General features: G+C 32.4%; 1 non-coding gene across 1 annotated transcript; it reads right to left on the bottom strand.

Moving 5' to 3' along the window:
* Positions 1-10,658: 10,658 nt before the first annotated feature.
* On the bottom strand, positions 10,659-10,760 carry LOC112205300 (small nucleolar RNA U13). Its single transcript, XR_002939201.1, has one exon. It is a non-coding gene; the product is annotated as a small nucleolar RNA U13 (small nucleolar RNA).
* Between the last annotated feature and the right edge of the window lie 5,900 nt (positions 10,761-16,660).

The following is a 16,660-nucleotide window of genomic DNA, read 5'->3' as shown; positions in this document are numbered from 1 at the left end:
ATCACACCATGTTTAATACATAGGAACTCAGACAGTCTAAAAAAGAATGATATAGTTAATTAATGAATGTAGTGTTTTATATTACATCTAAAATAATGTATATTTCTGCCTTATTCCATTTTGTGTTGCTATAATTCAATCTCTGAGGCCGGGTAATTTATAAAGAAATGAGATTATTTATCTCATGTTCTGCAGGCTGAGAAGTTCAAGGGCATTACCCTGGTTTCCAGCAAGGACTTTTGTGCTCCATCTTAATATGGCAGAGAAGGTCAAAGGGGAAGCAGACATGAGCAGAAACAAATCCAAGGAGCATACTGGCTTTGTAGCAAACCACTCTTGAGGGAATGAATTTATTCCCATGGGAACTAATTTAGTCTCTCTAGAACAAGAACTTAATACTGCCACATTGGGAATCAGATTTCCACATGAGTTTTGGTAAGAACAAACCATAACAATTTTGAAACCTTTTCTTTATGTGCTATGAAATTTATCCCAAGACATTTATTTATTTATTTATTTATTTATTTATTTATTTATTTATTGTATCTCTGTGGCATCTTAGGTAAACACCCAAATACCTGGTGAGCTTAGACTGCCTATTAATATTTAACAAGGAAAAATTGTTTAAAATATCAATATTTGCTGGGCCGGTGAGTTTCCTCAGAAAGATATCTTCAGATAACTTTTCCTTGGATAGTATTTCCTAAGTATTTATGAGACATTTTTCAAAATCTCCATGCAACTACCACCCCAAATATCTGACATATGTCAAAAATGTTACCTAAACTTATTGTTTACAATTTCTTTTCTCCTATTTTTTTTTTTTTTTTTTTTTTTTTTGAGACGGAGTGTTGCTTCTTTGACCAGGCAGGAGTGCAGTGGTGCAATCTCAGCTCACTGCAACCTCCACCTCCTGCGTTCAAGTGACTCTCCTGTATCAGCCTCTTGAGTAGCTGGGAGTACAGGTACCTGCCACCACGCCCGGCTAATTTTTGTGTTTTTAGTAGAGATAGGGTTTCACCATATTGGTCAGGCTGGTCTTGAACTCCTGACCTCAGGTGATCCACCCACCTCGCCCTCCCAAAGTGCTGGGATTACAGGAGTGAGCCACCGCACCCAGCCTCTTTTCTCCTCTTCTCTATTGACACCATTACATAGGTGTCAATGGACACCTATGTAATGTAACCTTTTAAAAATCTCATAAGATTTACACATCAGTGAGTTTTAGCAAAGCATTAAAGAGCAGATAATTTCCCTTTTGTGTATGCTGTTTGTGACCATAGGAAATAATTTGAATGAATTTACCCGTCAATGTAGTAAGCTAATATACAATAAAACACAAATACACACACACACGCACACAGAGACTATAAACTTTAAACATAAATACAATGTGAAAATATTTAAAAATCCAATTAAACATCAGACAATAAAGTTTGTAAATATAAGCTGGACACATCATTACTAAATGCATTTTTGCTTATCAATGCAAGAATAGTTTAACATCAGCAACTATATTAATGTAAATCTGGATAGAAACAAAAAATGAGAATTTTAATATATTAACAAAGTAAGAGACATAATTAATTACCTTGAAGCCATATGCTGAGTAGTAAACCATTTGAAATGAAACATTACCATTCAAACTCAGAATAAAACAAGATTAAAGTTACCATTTAATATTTTATTTAAAGTTCCAGTCACTTTTGTGAAAGTTCTAGCCAAATTAAGTGTGTATTATTTGAAGAAATATGTTATGGCCTATTTGGTAATCTCAAATGAGTAAACTGACAAGCCATTTGAATTAATCAGAGTTTTGTGAAAGATGGCTACATGTAAGATCAATGTTAAAATTAATTTTCTAAATAGCAATGCTGCAGAAACTTCTAATTTCTTCTAACTAGCTTTATTATCTTCTTTAGACACATACAGCCTCATTTTAGTGTAGTACTTGCTTCTATGATTTAGAGACATTTTAAGTCCTATTTGTCAATAGTTGTGGCCAAGTGGCTAATTTATGACTAATGAGCTATGAATAGAAGATCAGTGGGTGATTTCAGAAAAATTCTTTAAATAAGAGGACACATGCTCTTTTTTGCCTTCTTCCATGCTTGCTCTCTGGAATGAAATGGTTGGGCCCTGCAGAAACCAAAATTTTCCTTGAAATAACCTTGAGAATGAAACATACAGATAGTAGAGAGATAATACAGAATAACCGATGCAGGGTTTCTGTTGAACTCTTGGAAATATCAGCTATGGAATGCCCACCTTTGGAATTATTTTACATGTTTGAAACATGAATGGTTTTCTTTGTTAAACCACTAATTTTTTCAGCCCTCATTTTGGAAATCTAAAATTAATCAAAACAATTAAAATATCCACACAGTATAATTAGAAAAGTTAATAAATTCACTTCACAACAGATATTTATATTAGAGTAGAATAAGATCTGGGAATAGAATATGGGTAATTTTGCTTATTAGTTCATACGACCTAACACAATTTTTACAGTTGCTTTTATACTTTTAGAGACCATTTTTTCTCAGCGATCTATTCTGTACATTTGTTAACCATATTATTGAGAGACTAAAATTTTTTAAATGTATTGGAGTCTGACATCTAAATCCTGACATATTAATTATTAAAGGTATATCTTAATTCTATTTTGAGAAAGATCTAGACTTCATGTGCTTTTTATTGTGGTTTTAATGAAATTAAAAGGCTTGTTGGGTTACATAACCTCTTAATATTCTATTATTATCATACTGGTTCAATGAGAGAATACTTACCTTATACTAAAGGATGTTACATAAAACCAGGAAAAGCTTTATAAACAAGGTACTACAAACCTCCCTTTACTGAAGAGTACTGAACAGAAAGTCATTAATTGGCACCTCTGAAAATCTAAATTATTTCATCTTCTTCTGGTTAATTCAGATGGAAACCGTGTGCAGAAAGGGGCAGGATAAATGATGTGGATCACTGAAGAGAAATGTTAGAAACATTCCACCCACTCAATTGACCCAATCAATCTTGCCCTAAATCATCTGAGAAATGAATTCTTCCTCTGTAATTCTTCATCATCCAAATAAATGCAAATATCTGGAAAAAAGCTTTATAGTCCAATCATAGAATGTTAGTTTTTTGAAAATATTTTGCTATCTTTAGAAATTGATAACAAACATATTTACTTTTGACACTTCTCAAACAATAAAGAAAAGCTAGATCACACTATAATAGTTGCTAAATATTGCATAGAAGTTAACTGCTACATTCAAATATAAGAAAGTGAATACTACTAATTTCAGCAAATACAGTTGAATGTTTTAATCAATAAGCTGGAAGAAAAATTTTCTGTATTTTAATTTCTATTAGAAACAAGTTATCTCTAATACAAAATTTCTTTTTGACGTCTTTGAAATTTGTATAGATACTTTCTTCTCTACATGTAAACACTATAATCTCTATATGTTTTTATTTATTCAATAGAACTTACTTAAAAATTACAAATAATTTTTAAAATGAGAACATAAATCAACATTAACATTGAAGAGAATAAACAATACCTTTGGAATTTTCATTAAAATGAATCTGATTTTCAAAGAAATGATATGGCTTAAATAGATTTCTGCCACATTGCAATAGACTCCTGTTGCTTGAAAAATGAAAAGAACAGAAGAATACGTAAGAAAATAAATGCTCAGCAAAATCTCAGCCTTTCATTGTTCAAGAAGAGTGTTTTTAATGCAGTGTGGTAATGGAATGCTTTTGTCTTTCTTTGTCTAATGACAAATGCAATTTTAATTCCTTGGGTCTTTTGGGCTGCTAACTTGAAATGTCATTTAATTATTGCATTATTAATTTATATTTTTGGTCATCTAATAGACTGTGATGTTCTTGAAGATAGGAATGTCTTAATCATCTTTGTTTGCCTAGGAGCTATCACTGTGCCTGGAGCTTAAGATCAACCAATATAATTTACCATTTGAATACTAATGAATAAATTAATTACTAAAAGTGAAACTATTATTAGTGAAAAAACAGTTGAAGTTAATAGTTAATAGTATTTTACCAATGTTATTGTTTTTAAAAATTTATAAATGGACCATGTAGGGTACAGTGTAAGCAGTAGGAGAATCTTTGTGAAGAGTATACAAAAACCTTCTGTAATTTTTCATCAGCTTTTTTTTTTTTTTTTTTTTTTTTTGAGAAGGAGTCTCACTCTGTCGCCAGGCTGGAGTGCAGTGGCGTGATCTCGGCTCACTGCAACCTCCACCTCCTGGGTTCAAGTGATTCTCCTGCCTCAGCCTCCCTAGTAGCTATTTCAAAGTATTAATAAATTAAATAAATTAGGAAGATATTTGAACAATGCTCTTACTTTTTCCATTTCATATCGAAATTCAAAGTATTTAGGAAAGCCAAAACAACTTTTCAAGAAAAACAACGTTTGATGACGTATTCTAACTTATTTGAAGGTTTATTATAAAAAATACATTTATCAGGACAGTAAGTCTACAAATAAAGATAAGTTGATCAATGTATCAAAATAGAGAAAATACAGATATAAACCCACTGATTTTTGACAAAAATTTCATAGCAATTTAGGGGATAAATAACAGACTTTTAAAGAAATGTTGCTGGGCAATTTGATACTTATCTGAAGAAAATTTTGAAGTTTGATCTTGTAGACCTATATGTACAAACTAAATGTATAAAATTTCAGGGCAAAACTAAGTATTTGTGCTTTGAAGTTAGACAAAGCTTTCTTATATAAGATACCAAAAGCATGATTTATAAAATAAAATAATGATAAATTGGATTTAATCAAAATTTCAAATTCTCCTCAGGAAAAGATACTATGAATAGAATGAAAAAAAATCAACAACAGACTGAGAGATTCCATTTACGTATTATAATTTCAAAAAAAAAGATTTGCATGTAGAGCAAGGGTCGACAAACCTTAAATAGCCAAATAGCAAATATTTTAGTTTGCAGATCTTACAGTCTCTGTGGAATCTCCTCCGTTCTGTTATTGCAGCATGAAGGCAGCTTTAGACAATATAAACATGAGTGAGCTTAGCTGTTTCTGATTAAACTTTAGATACAGAAACAGGTGGTGTGCTGGATTTGGCTTATGCATGATAGTTTGTCTACCTGTGATGTAAATATGAATAATTCACAAAACTAAATAATAAGCAAATAAACAGTGCAATAAAAAATAGGTGAAAAAAATTAACAAACAGTCCACCAGAGAGGATTATAAAGCTATTTTTGTTATAGTGATTGAATTAAACACAGGATAAATGCCCTTTCTTGTTCTCTACACCCCTGAGAGGAAATGTCCCTAATTTATTTTTTATTTGAAATCTCTCTCTTCCCTAATTCTACTCAACTTAATATCAGGAAGCTTAATTATAAATACTCAAATTTTCCAATAAAAAGCCATTTATCTTAACAATATTAGGTATATATTTCTTAACTGGGAATAAATTTAAGTTTTGTGCACTGGCTTATACATGATGTATAATAACTGAACTATTTATGCCAATCCAATGATTAAGATTTCTTATATAAAATAGATATAAAAACAAAAATGTTTTTATGTGTTGAGGTCAAAGAATTTTTATTTATTACATTTGTAGGCATTTTTAGTAATAACATTTATGTTTTCCATTTATAATGATGAAAATCAGAAAACCATTCTGAAATAATAGATTTATCTTTGAAACCTAAAAAGTATGTAGTTTTTTGTTTTTTTTTTTTAATATGAGTGGAAACTATCTTCAAGTATGGAAGTTATGAAACCCATTTTATAACTTTTTATAACATTTTATAATACATTTCCAAATGTGTTGTTTGGAAATTATATATTGGTATATGTGAAAAAGCAGGAAATAGATACAGAACATTCCTGCTTTATCACCTAGAAAAAGTCTATGCTACAGTGATTTTGTCATTGATTACATAGTCATTCAATATAAATCTATTTACTTCTTTAATGATTTTATATTTTTCAGCCATAGATACATTTTAGCCTCAATGAGTTAAAAACTTACACAAATACATGTTTAATTCAAGATTAATAAATATTTGTTTTTCAAAACCACCATTTTCTATGCTCTTCTGTGAGTCTCATAACAATCCAGTGAGGTAGGCCGACAATAAATAATCTCTAGCTTAACAATAAGAAAGATGCCAAGGATGTTGCACCAATTGATCTGCTCAATGTTCAATTGGTAATAATCAGCACAGCCAGAATTTGAGACGTCCTGTGTGGCTATAAAATCTCTGTATTTTGCCCATTATTCTCTGATGGTTTAGCAGTTACTATGATGGCATTAAAATATGGCCTCAATGTCTTTGGTTCTCCTCCTTTAAAGAGGTGGAATCTCAGTGACTTGGTTCTAAGGAGTAGGAAAAAAAAAAAAAAAAACATCAAAAGCACGAGAGTACAACATAGGAGTCTAGGTCTGGATTACTTACTCAGGGAAGCCAGCTGCTGTGTCATGAGAGTACTATGTGATGAAGAACTGAGGCCTCCACCCAACAGCCACGTGCGTGAGCTGTTGTGGAAGCTCATCCTCCAGTCCTGGGTGCAGCTTTCAGGTATCAGCAGCCCTAGTTGACATCCTAATTACAACCTCATCAGAGTCCGTGAGCCAGAACCACTCCACTAATTCACCTTGAATTCCTGGGCTTAAAAAATGGTGAGATGTATGTTTTAAGCTGTTATTCTAAGTTAATTTATTATGTATAAATAGATAACTAATAGTTACCTTCTCAGACTTCTTCCCAGTACTGATGCCTTTGCTGATTAGAACAGTTTCAAGAACCATTAATGTGTTTTCAACAATCTGTTTCTTCTTCCTTTTGATGACCAATCGGTGCAATTTCTAGTGGAAGATAATGTCAAAGGTTCATATATGTGTAGATAGATAGATAGATAGATAGATATGATTTCACTCTAGATTCCACTTTAGAATTGGTCTTTGCTTCTCTGAAGAACAATGTTTGGACTATCACGATATACTTGAAAGTCAATAAAACAGACCAAACAGTTTACCTCTTTGAATTAGAACTCAAAGGAAAACAGCAAATGGCATGTCTTAGTCATGGAATTCTGCTTTATGGATTATGCTATTAGAGCTGTAGATTAGAAGAAAACTAGGTCTCAATTCCAGTAAACATGCTGAAATAAGTAGAAATAAGTATATAAATAAAAATTTTCTCTAATATGTTTTATACTTCTGAACAGTTTTTATAGGAATGATAGGCCAAATCATTGAATTTTTTTCAATTTATTAATTTTAAAAACACTGAATGACTTAACCTGTAATATGAAGAAAAGGGAATAGATATAAATATTTAACATAGGGAGGTGGTATTATGGTATATCAAATAATACCTTAATGGATTATTATGCAGATGTTAAAATTATAATGGAAAATATTAGCCACCAGATAAAATGTGTGAAAATTATGTCAAATGAATAAGATGAAAATAAAATTGTGACTATATTGATTATAGTCATGTAAATATTATATACAAATATAAATAAGAACAAAAAATAAAATTAGAAGAAATGATTTATTGGAGTAATAGAAAACTAAGTAAATACAATTTGCTTCTTAAGAAAGCCGGATTTAAAAAAAAAAATAGAAAAATCTCTTTGGCAGTCCAACAAAAACATAAAGTTATTTATAAGGAAAACAAAATGAGGTTATCATCAAACTCAACAGCATGTTTAATTCCAGAACTAAATGAAATAACACATTAGTGACACTCCCATAAAGAAAAGTAAGCAAAGGAAAAGTAAGATAATAGTATTATATCGAGCCAAATTTACTCTCAAATATAAAAGCCACAAACTGTTATAATGCAAAGACAAAGTAAGATAAATGTATTATATCTAGCCAAATTTACTCTCAAATATAGAAGCCACAAACTGTTACAATACTTCAAGAGCTAAGAAATTGCTTTCTCCAAGAGCTCTTTTTTATGCATTAACTAGGCCATGAATTGCAGACAACCACAGCAATCAGTATAAACATCAATATAAATACTGCCTTTTATTTTTATATAAATATAAAAATATTATATAATAAATAGTCCAATTCTACCACTTTTGATATTCTTCAAAACATATGTATTTAATGTGGAAAAAAAGAAGACAGAAATTTAGCAGAGATAACGTATACATCTCAGTCTTCAATTTAAATCAGGCATAACACTATGAATTCACGGAGGGCATGTTATCTGCCTTTTTTTTTTTTTTTTTTTTTTTCTGTCGCCCAGGCTGGAGTGCAGTGGCGCGGTCTTGGCTCACTGCAAGCTCCGCCTCCCGGGTTCATGCCATTCTCCTGCCTCAGCCTCCCAAGTAGCTGGGACTACGGGCGCCCGCCACCACACCTGGCTAATTTTTTGTATTTTTAGTAGAGACAGGGTTTCACCGTGTTAGCCAGGATGGTCTCAATCTCCTGACCTCGTGATCTGCCCACCTCGGCCTCCCAAAGTGCTGGGATTACAGGCGGGAGCCACTGCGCCTGGCCTTATCTGCCTTTCTGCTAATCTAGCCATCCATCCACACTTCAATCCACTTATTCACTCTAACTCTGTCAAATGGAAAGATGTAGAAATAACAACAGACCCAGTTAATAATGCACATTCATATTGCCCAAATTCTGGTCTTGAAATACCCTTCCTCATACTCCCGCCCCTGCCACATATACACAAACCAGAACTAGAAATGTCTCATTCCAGATCTGGGATGGAAAATGTGTAGGAAGTGTCTGAAACATTTTAGCAACTATCAGGGACTGCAATGGGGCATGTCAAAAGAACTCAGAAGACATAGGAGCCACCCACTGGAGAGACAGGAGCATTTCTGCTTCAATAAAAACAACAATGGATTAAAACACTTCAAATAGATTTTGTATAACTGTGAGTTCAAATACTAATAAAAAATTAATTGAAACTTTTCAACAAATTAGCCAAATTTGGAGGGTCATAAAGAAATAATTCAGTTTTTAAAATAAATTAAAAAGAGCAAAAAAATAAATCTTTTAGCCTATTAGTCCTGTGCAAACTTCTCTGAGATAGAAAACATCAGATTAAAAAAAATTTTACTCATATAAAAAATTTTACTAATAAAAAAGGAGAAATGATATAATAAAATGTCACTAATTAATTAATATATCTAGGCAATAAGCACAATCAATAGATAACATCACCAAAAGTGGCAACCAGACACAGTATGCCTCTTGCTTGAGGAATGTAATGAACAGTCTTGCCAAAAGGTGAAGAAAAGATTTATTTTTATCTATATAAAACTAGTACAGATTCATATATATATAGATAAGTTTTTATATATAAACTTCCTATATCTATTTATATACTTATATATATCAATCTATATATAGATTGATATATTTATATAGCTAGACATATTTATTTGTTTAAGGATTAGCTACATATTTATGTATTGACTCTGTAAATCCCCTATATTAAACAATCAATTGATAGAAAATACAGAGGGCAGAGAAATATGTTAAAATATTCCTTGGGAATATGTGAAAATTATAGAATCTTAAATACTTTACAAGTAAAATGGCCCAGTTATATTGTGAAATATAAGATTGCAGGAAAATAATAATTTATGGATTGGACCTGTAATAAAGAATACTTAAGATATATAACCATGCTCCCAAAAAGTTAAAATCAAACCTAGTATTTAAGAATACTTCTTGAGTTATTAAACTGTGAAGTAAAGCAGAGCATGACTACCATTAAATATGTACAATGGTTACAGCAGGGCTGTGAGGTTTTGATTGAGATCAGGCACGTTGAGAGGTTCAATAATGTCTGGAAAGACTATTTATTGATAAAAGTGGTAGTTACTAGTTGAACACATAACAATTTATTAAGTTGATCATATGTTTTAATCTTTCTCTGTGCTATATTTTACAATAAAAGAGTTTTTCATCAATAGCACTCAAGGAAGTAAATTGTAGAGCTCAGAGAATCTTTAGTAAAGCTGATGATCCAAGCTTAACAATGAGATGAACCTTAAGATTCTTGGTATTTCAAACCTTAGCCAATAACACATCACAGGAACTGTCAGCTTAGGACACTGCTGCAATGGAACTGCCATTGTCATTGTCACTGTCACAAAGCTGCTTGACAATAGAGTCCATGGCTAGCCTTGCTGACACTCTTTTTGTTGGCACTCTCTCTAGATTTAGAATCCTTGGTAGCAAAGTCTGATTGGTCAAGCCTGCATCACAGCCTGTGTACATTATAGTTTCTAGGGGAGAGTAAAAATTAACATCTGTTCTTCTGAGATGTTATCTTCTGATGTAGAATTCAGCCCTGCCTCCCTTGAATATTTACCCTGTGAAAAAATCCTCTATTTGAGTAATGAGTATAAAGTTTTGGCTCCAATATCTACATCAGGAGACGGATCAGTTTTCATCCATTTTCTGTTACTTATTAAAACAATCCTGGAAACTGGGTAATTTATTTAAAAAGGAATTTATTTCTTACAGTTTTGGAGACTGAGAATTCTAAGATTGAGGGGCTGGATCTGGTGAGAGCCTTCTTACTGGTGGAAACGCTCTGTGGTGTCTGAGTTTTTATTTCATTTTATCTTTTCTTTTTCACATCAGACAGGTAATGTACTGATATCATAGCAAGGATTGAGGGAGCCAGATCTCATATAAGCTTGAAAAGACAATAGTCATGTTTCTGAACTACAAATGGATCTCAGCATGAGTTATAGAGAACATTCAAGCCATAGCAAGAGCTAACAACTTCTATCTCTGTGTGGTTTATTAAACTAGTTTTAAAGGAAATAGAGAAATTATATAGAAGTGTAATAGTTTTAGAAGATGGATTTAGTGATATAATAGCAAATAACTAAAGGATTTTATTAATCTGGTGGCCATAGCTCTTTTATTGGGGAACTGAAGGTGTTGGATTAGATCAAGAGGAAAGCCAATGTTACGAACACAAGATCAACACAAGCGGTGGTCCTCAGGCAGAATAAAAAATGCAATGGAAAGGGTATCTGAGATGACACTAGGATGTAGGTAAAAGCCAACCCAAGGGCCTTGAAGTCTGCATTATGCTGACTCTTTTTTCTTTTCCTTTTTTTTTTTGAGACTGAGTCTCTCTGTCACCCAGGCTGAAGTGCAGTGGCATGATTTTGCAAACTCAGCCTCCAGGTTCAAGCGATTCTGCTGCCTCAGCTTTCAGAGTAACTGGGATTACAGGTGTGTGCCACCATGCCCAGCTAATGTATATAATTTCAGTAGAGACGGGGTTTCACCATGTTGGCCATGTTGGTCTTGAACTCCTGACCTCAAAAGATTCGCCTCAGTCTTGCAAAGTGCTGGGATTACAGGCATAAGCTAGCATGCCCAGCCCATGCTGAATCAGTTTATGATTCATATTCTTTATCATTAAATTCCCATAATTCACAGTTTATGATTAATGCATACTGAATGTAATCAAAGACCTTTTTAATATCTACTGGGATTATCAGGATGTTTTTCTTATTTGCTGATATGGGGTGTGTGTATGTGTATACATATGTAAACATATTTTCTAATATTAATCAATCTGCAGAGTTCTGGGAAGTATCTGGTTCATAATAACATGTTATACTTTTAATATGTTGTTTCATTATGTTTGCTGGTGTTTTATTTTGGATTTGGACATCTAATGTATTTTTGACAAATTGTTTTAGAATTTTAAATATACTCATCAATTTCTGTTGACAAGTTTAGTCTATTTTTATAAAACAAATTATCTCTATTCTCATATTTTCATCCTTCTATGAGCATTACATTTATGTGTCTATTCAAATTATATAAAAAGTCTACCTAAATAAAATAAAATAAATCTAGTTCCATCTTTAGTCTCTTCGCATTTCTGATCAGCCTTCTTCAGCTGTCCTTCAAATCTAAGTCTGTCTTCTCTTAGACTCATGTTTTTCTTGATTATCAATAAAATATAAGCCACTTGGATCATCTCTCCTCCTCCTGGAGGGTTCTCTATCTTCTCTCTGTAGTTCCTATCCCTGACACATACTATCACTCCCTTCCTGTATAATAATCTTTCCTCTTACTTCTGGGAGTTGAGCAACAATTGCTTTAACAAATATCTCATTTATTCAAACCCATTATCCCAGAATGCTTCTTTGAATATTTTTAAATCATATTTTGTACTTAACTAAAATTTTTTGGGAGGTGATTGTCTATTTTATTTCTTTTTGTAGGGAATGGGGTCTTGCTATGTTGTCCAGGCAGGTCTCCAACTCCTGGGCTCAAGTTATGCTCCTGCCTCTACCTCTGTAAGTTCTGGGATTTCAGGTGTAAGCCACCATGCCTGGTCTTAACTAAAATTGGTGTATCAACTGATAATATTGAATTCATTGAAGATGTCTTTTTTTAAATGGTGTCTATCTCAGTGTAAGGAAATGGGATTATGTAATTTCACTTGCTTTCCAAAGTCATTTCTTTATTATTCTTCTACACTCTTGCTGTTTCTTTAAGTCTCTTCCTATCTATGTTGTCCGTCTTGTATTGGTTAATATTGAGTGTCAATGTGATTGGATGAAGGATCCAAAGTATTGATCCTGGATGTGTCTGTGAGGCTGTTGCCAAAGGAGATGAACATTTGAGCCAGTGGACTGGGAAAGGCAGACCCACCCTTAATCTGGGTAGGCACCATCTAATCAGCTGCCAGCAAGGCTAGAACATAAAGCTGGCAGAAAAATGTGAAAAGACTAGACTGGCCTAGCCTCCCAGCCTACATCTTTCTCCCATGCTGGATGCCCTCGAACATCAGACTCCAAGTTCTTCAGTTTTGGGACTTGGACTGGCTCTCCTTGCTCCTCAGCTTTCAGACAGCCTATTGTGGGACCTTGTGATTGTGTGAGTTAATACAATAAACTCCCCTTTATAGATAGATAGACAGATAGATAGATAGATAGATGGATAGATAGATAGATAGAAGATAGATGGATAGATAGATAGATAATCCTATTAGTTCTGTCCCTCTAGAGAATACTAATACACCCCTCTTCTTACAATTAGTGTGTAACCCACTACCCTCTGAGAAAATCTCCCTTATTCCTGAACATTTTCTCTCTTGCATGTGATTTTCCTAACCAATTCAAATGCTGCCAAGATTCCAAATGACTTCATGATTTTTATGGACAACACATCCAATCCCCTAGTTACTCAGCTTGTTTACTTCCTCCAAATCCCATGTTTTACATGGCTTTACTGGTCTACAGTCACACGTTTTAACTTATCTCTTATAAGAAATAATTTTCCATTCTAAATTATTTTTCAAGCAGTCATTTTAACAGTCTTATTCAAATACTCCAATTACATATTTTCCTTGGTATTTCTTCCTATTCATCTATCTTCTTTTTTATTCCTTTTCCTTCATGAATTCTTTATTCCATGATACATTGTATCATTTTCTCTTAATTAAGATATGCCACGATCCCTTAAGTTACACCTAATTGGCAAATCCTACAACCAATAGATGCAAATATTGTCATCCATATATATATACACAAAGATATTATTATTACAGTAGTATAAACAACACAAACTGCCAATGTTATAATCACTGTAAATTTATTGCCTACAAGTGAGCTCAAATCTCCCAGGAAATATTTATTTATTAAGTCGTCTCAATCTCTCTTTCTCACCATAGAACATGTAAACCCTTTCCTCTTTCTTTGCACCTTATCCATATAAGCCCCTTTCTCTATAAGTTCAAAAAGGAACAGTAGTCATATGGTATGAACTCTCAAATTTCCATCTACTTTGCTTAAAACTACTTGTTTCTTAAAACTATCATTTCTCCTGTAAACCCAGCACTTTGGGAGGATGAGGCTGGCAGATCACGAGGTCAAGAGATAAAGATCATCCTGGCCAACATGGTGAAACTCCGTCTATACTAAAAATACAAAAATTAGCTTGGCATGGTGGCACGCACCTGTAGTCCCAGCTACTCTGGACGCTGAGACAGGAGAATCGCTTGAACCCGGGAGGCGGAGGTTGCAGTGAGCTGAGATCACGCCACTGTACTCCAGCCCAGCAAGAGAGCCAGACTCTGTCTCAAAAAAAAAAAAAAATCTAAAAACCAAACAACAACCCCCACAACAACAACAACGAAAAAACAAAAAACCCTGCCATTTCTTACTTAGATCATGTAATAATAGTTGAATTCTCCACCTGTGTTTTTAATCTGATTCCTACCAGGTTTCTCAGGAAGATCATACTTTGAGTTATCTTCTTATCTTCATTTCTCTCTTCTTTGTTTGCACATTTTTCCTGCTCAACTGAATTTTTTTGCCACAAATATTTCCATTTGTTCCTTTTTTTTTCTTCATTAAAAAAGTTAACCAACCAACCAACAAAACTCCAATGAAAGCATCCTAAAAGTTTTCTGTCCTGTGGGTATCCAGAAGTAGTGGTTTAAAGTAGCTTTCTGTTCATCTTTTTACCAGGTGTCCATAATGTAGCCTTACAATTTCAACTTGCCTGCAATTGCAAAGGTTATTGATATGTTGCTAACTCCAATATATAAAATTTAGTGGTTATTTTACTTCACATTAAAGAAGAGTTTATTTCAGTAAACCAATCATTACTTTTTGGACTTCATCCTCTTCTGTTTGTTATGATGCTACATTAACATAGGTATCATTTAATTAAAATTAAAATATATGCATATGAAAATAAAGAAGACATTCAAATAAATAATTTGTTAAAATATTAATATGGTTACCTATGAAGGGAATAGAATGTGAGTAGTATATGTAATTAAAAGGGAAGATATGCATGGACACACACACACACACACACATATATGATTAAAGAGACACAGCTCAAAACAACTAATGATACTCATGTGCTGGGAACTGAGAGGTAAGATTATTTCAACCTTCTGCACATAAAATACTAAAATGATTTCACATTGTCATATTACATCAAATAGCTCTATATACAATGATGATTACCACTTCCTAAAAATAAGTTAGTATGTCTTTCTGGAATGACTGTTTTTAAATATGCAATGAACCAAGCCAATTTTCTTAGTAAGTATGAAGTAACTTAGTTATTTAATTTTCAGAACAAGTTCATTCCTGTAATTTTTAAATGTTAATGGCTAAATTTTAATATAGAGCAGAGATAGCTATGTCATGACTATCTAATATATCAGTTAAAGGATACTTAAAATGCTCAAAATCTAAAAATCACTGATATAAATACATGAACACTATGCATTTAAACTTACGTAGTGTAGAAATTAAGAAGCAAAAATTGATTAATCATTATTTATAAATTTATCTTTAGGAATGAAATATGGAACTGAATTTAGTTGGAACCAAATGTTTTCCAACTTAGTGGCAAACTATAATGTAGATATTTTTTGAAAAATAAGCGAATTATTTAATGTCTTTCCTATTTTTTTCCTTGTAAAATGTTATGCTCAAATAACATTTGGGAAGTACTTTTGAGAAGTTTTGTTGTGTCATGGAAATCCTTTGATAAGACTCATTATGTTAACTGCCATACTAAAAACATAAATCAGGATCTTGGATAGATTATTTAAACAAACACTAAAAATTAGTCTAGTGTGACATTGAGAAGCTAGGAGTGAAGATATTTTATTTTTCCTGTTGAATCTTGTTAAAACTTTTATTCCCACTGTGAAATAAAATAAAACATTTACTTACTTCTCCATATCATTATTATTCTAAGATTTTTAATTTATTTATTCTTTAAATTAACCCAGTGCTCTTCCTTTTCTTCTCCACCTCCTTCTCTCCCTCCACCTTCTTATTTTTCTTCTTTTCATCTTACATGTGAGGAAAATTAATTATAGAAAAATTGTTACCCAAGTTTATATAATCAGTAAGTATGAGGTTAATATGAAGCCCTGGATCCAGAAAACATGTAATATATAATATATATATATATATATATATATATATATATATATATATATATATAAAGCAACTACACTAGACTGTCTATTCCTACAGTGCAGAGACCAGAAAAAAAAATATATGTTTATATATATATAATACACACACACACACACATATATATACACATACATACAGACATGTAAATACACACACGTACATATATAAGCAATTCTATTTAATGGCATGCTAGAGAAATTTTACTTTTAATAAAAATGATGCCTTTAAGGTGAAAATAATTTATATAAATGTAAATGTATATATATGTTTTTATATATGTATATATTCAAAGAAAATGTGTCAGGGTGTGTGATGAGATGGTGATAAGAACAGAGGAAGTGTTAAAACAGAACTTGCAATTTTGTTTTGTCAGTTATCCTTACCCAATCTACAGGTGAGGTTTATATTATTATGTTTTTATTTAAGTGAATTACAGTTACACAAAAATTTCCTATCTCATGTAGTATGTCTTTAAACTGCAATAAAAACGAGCTAAGTTCAAATATTCATCTCAGGATTTAAAAAATTTGGAGTTCAATTCACACAAAACTCTATGAACATATACTCTTCATAATATAATAACCTAATGAGCATTTTTCCAGTTTCTTGATGGTTTTTTTGGTAGGGTCCCAGGCTAGAGAAGGAGAG

This window comes from Pan troglodytes, chromosome 14, assembly GCF_028858775.2.
Source record: "Pan troglodytes isolate AG18354 chromosome 14, NHGRI_mPanTro3-v2.0_pri, whole genome shotgun sequence".
NCBI classification, from domain to species: domain Eukaryota; kingdom Metazoa; phylum Chordata; class Mammalia; order Primates; family Hominidae; genus Pan; species Pan troglodytes.
Note: the sequence above shows the minus strand (reverse complement) of the source record. Positions and strands in the feature narration are given on the sequence as shown.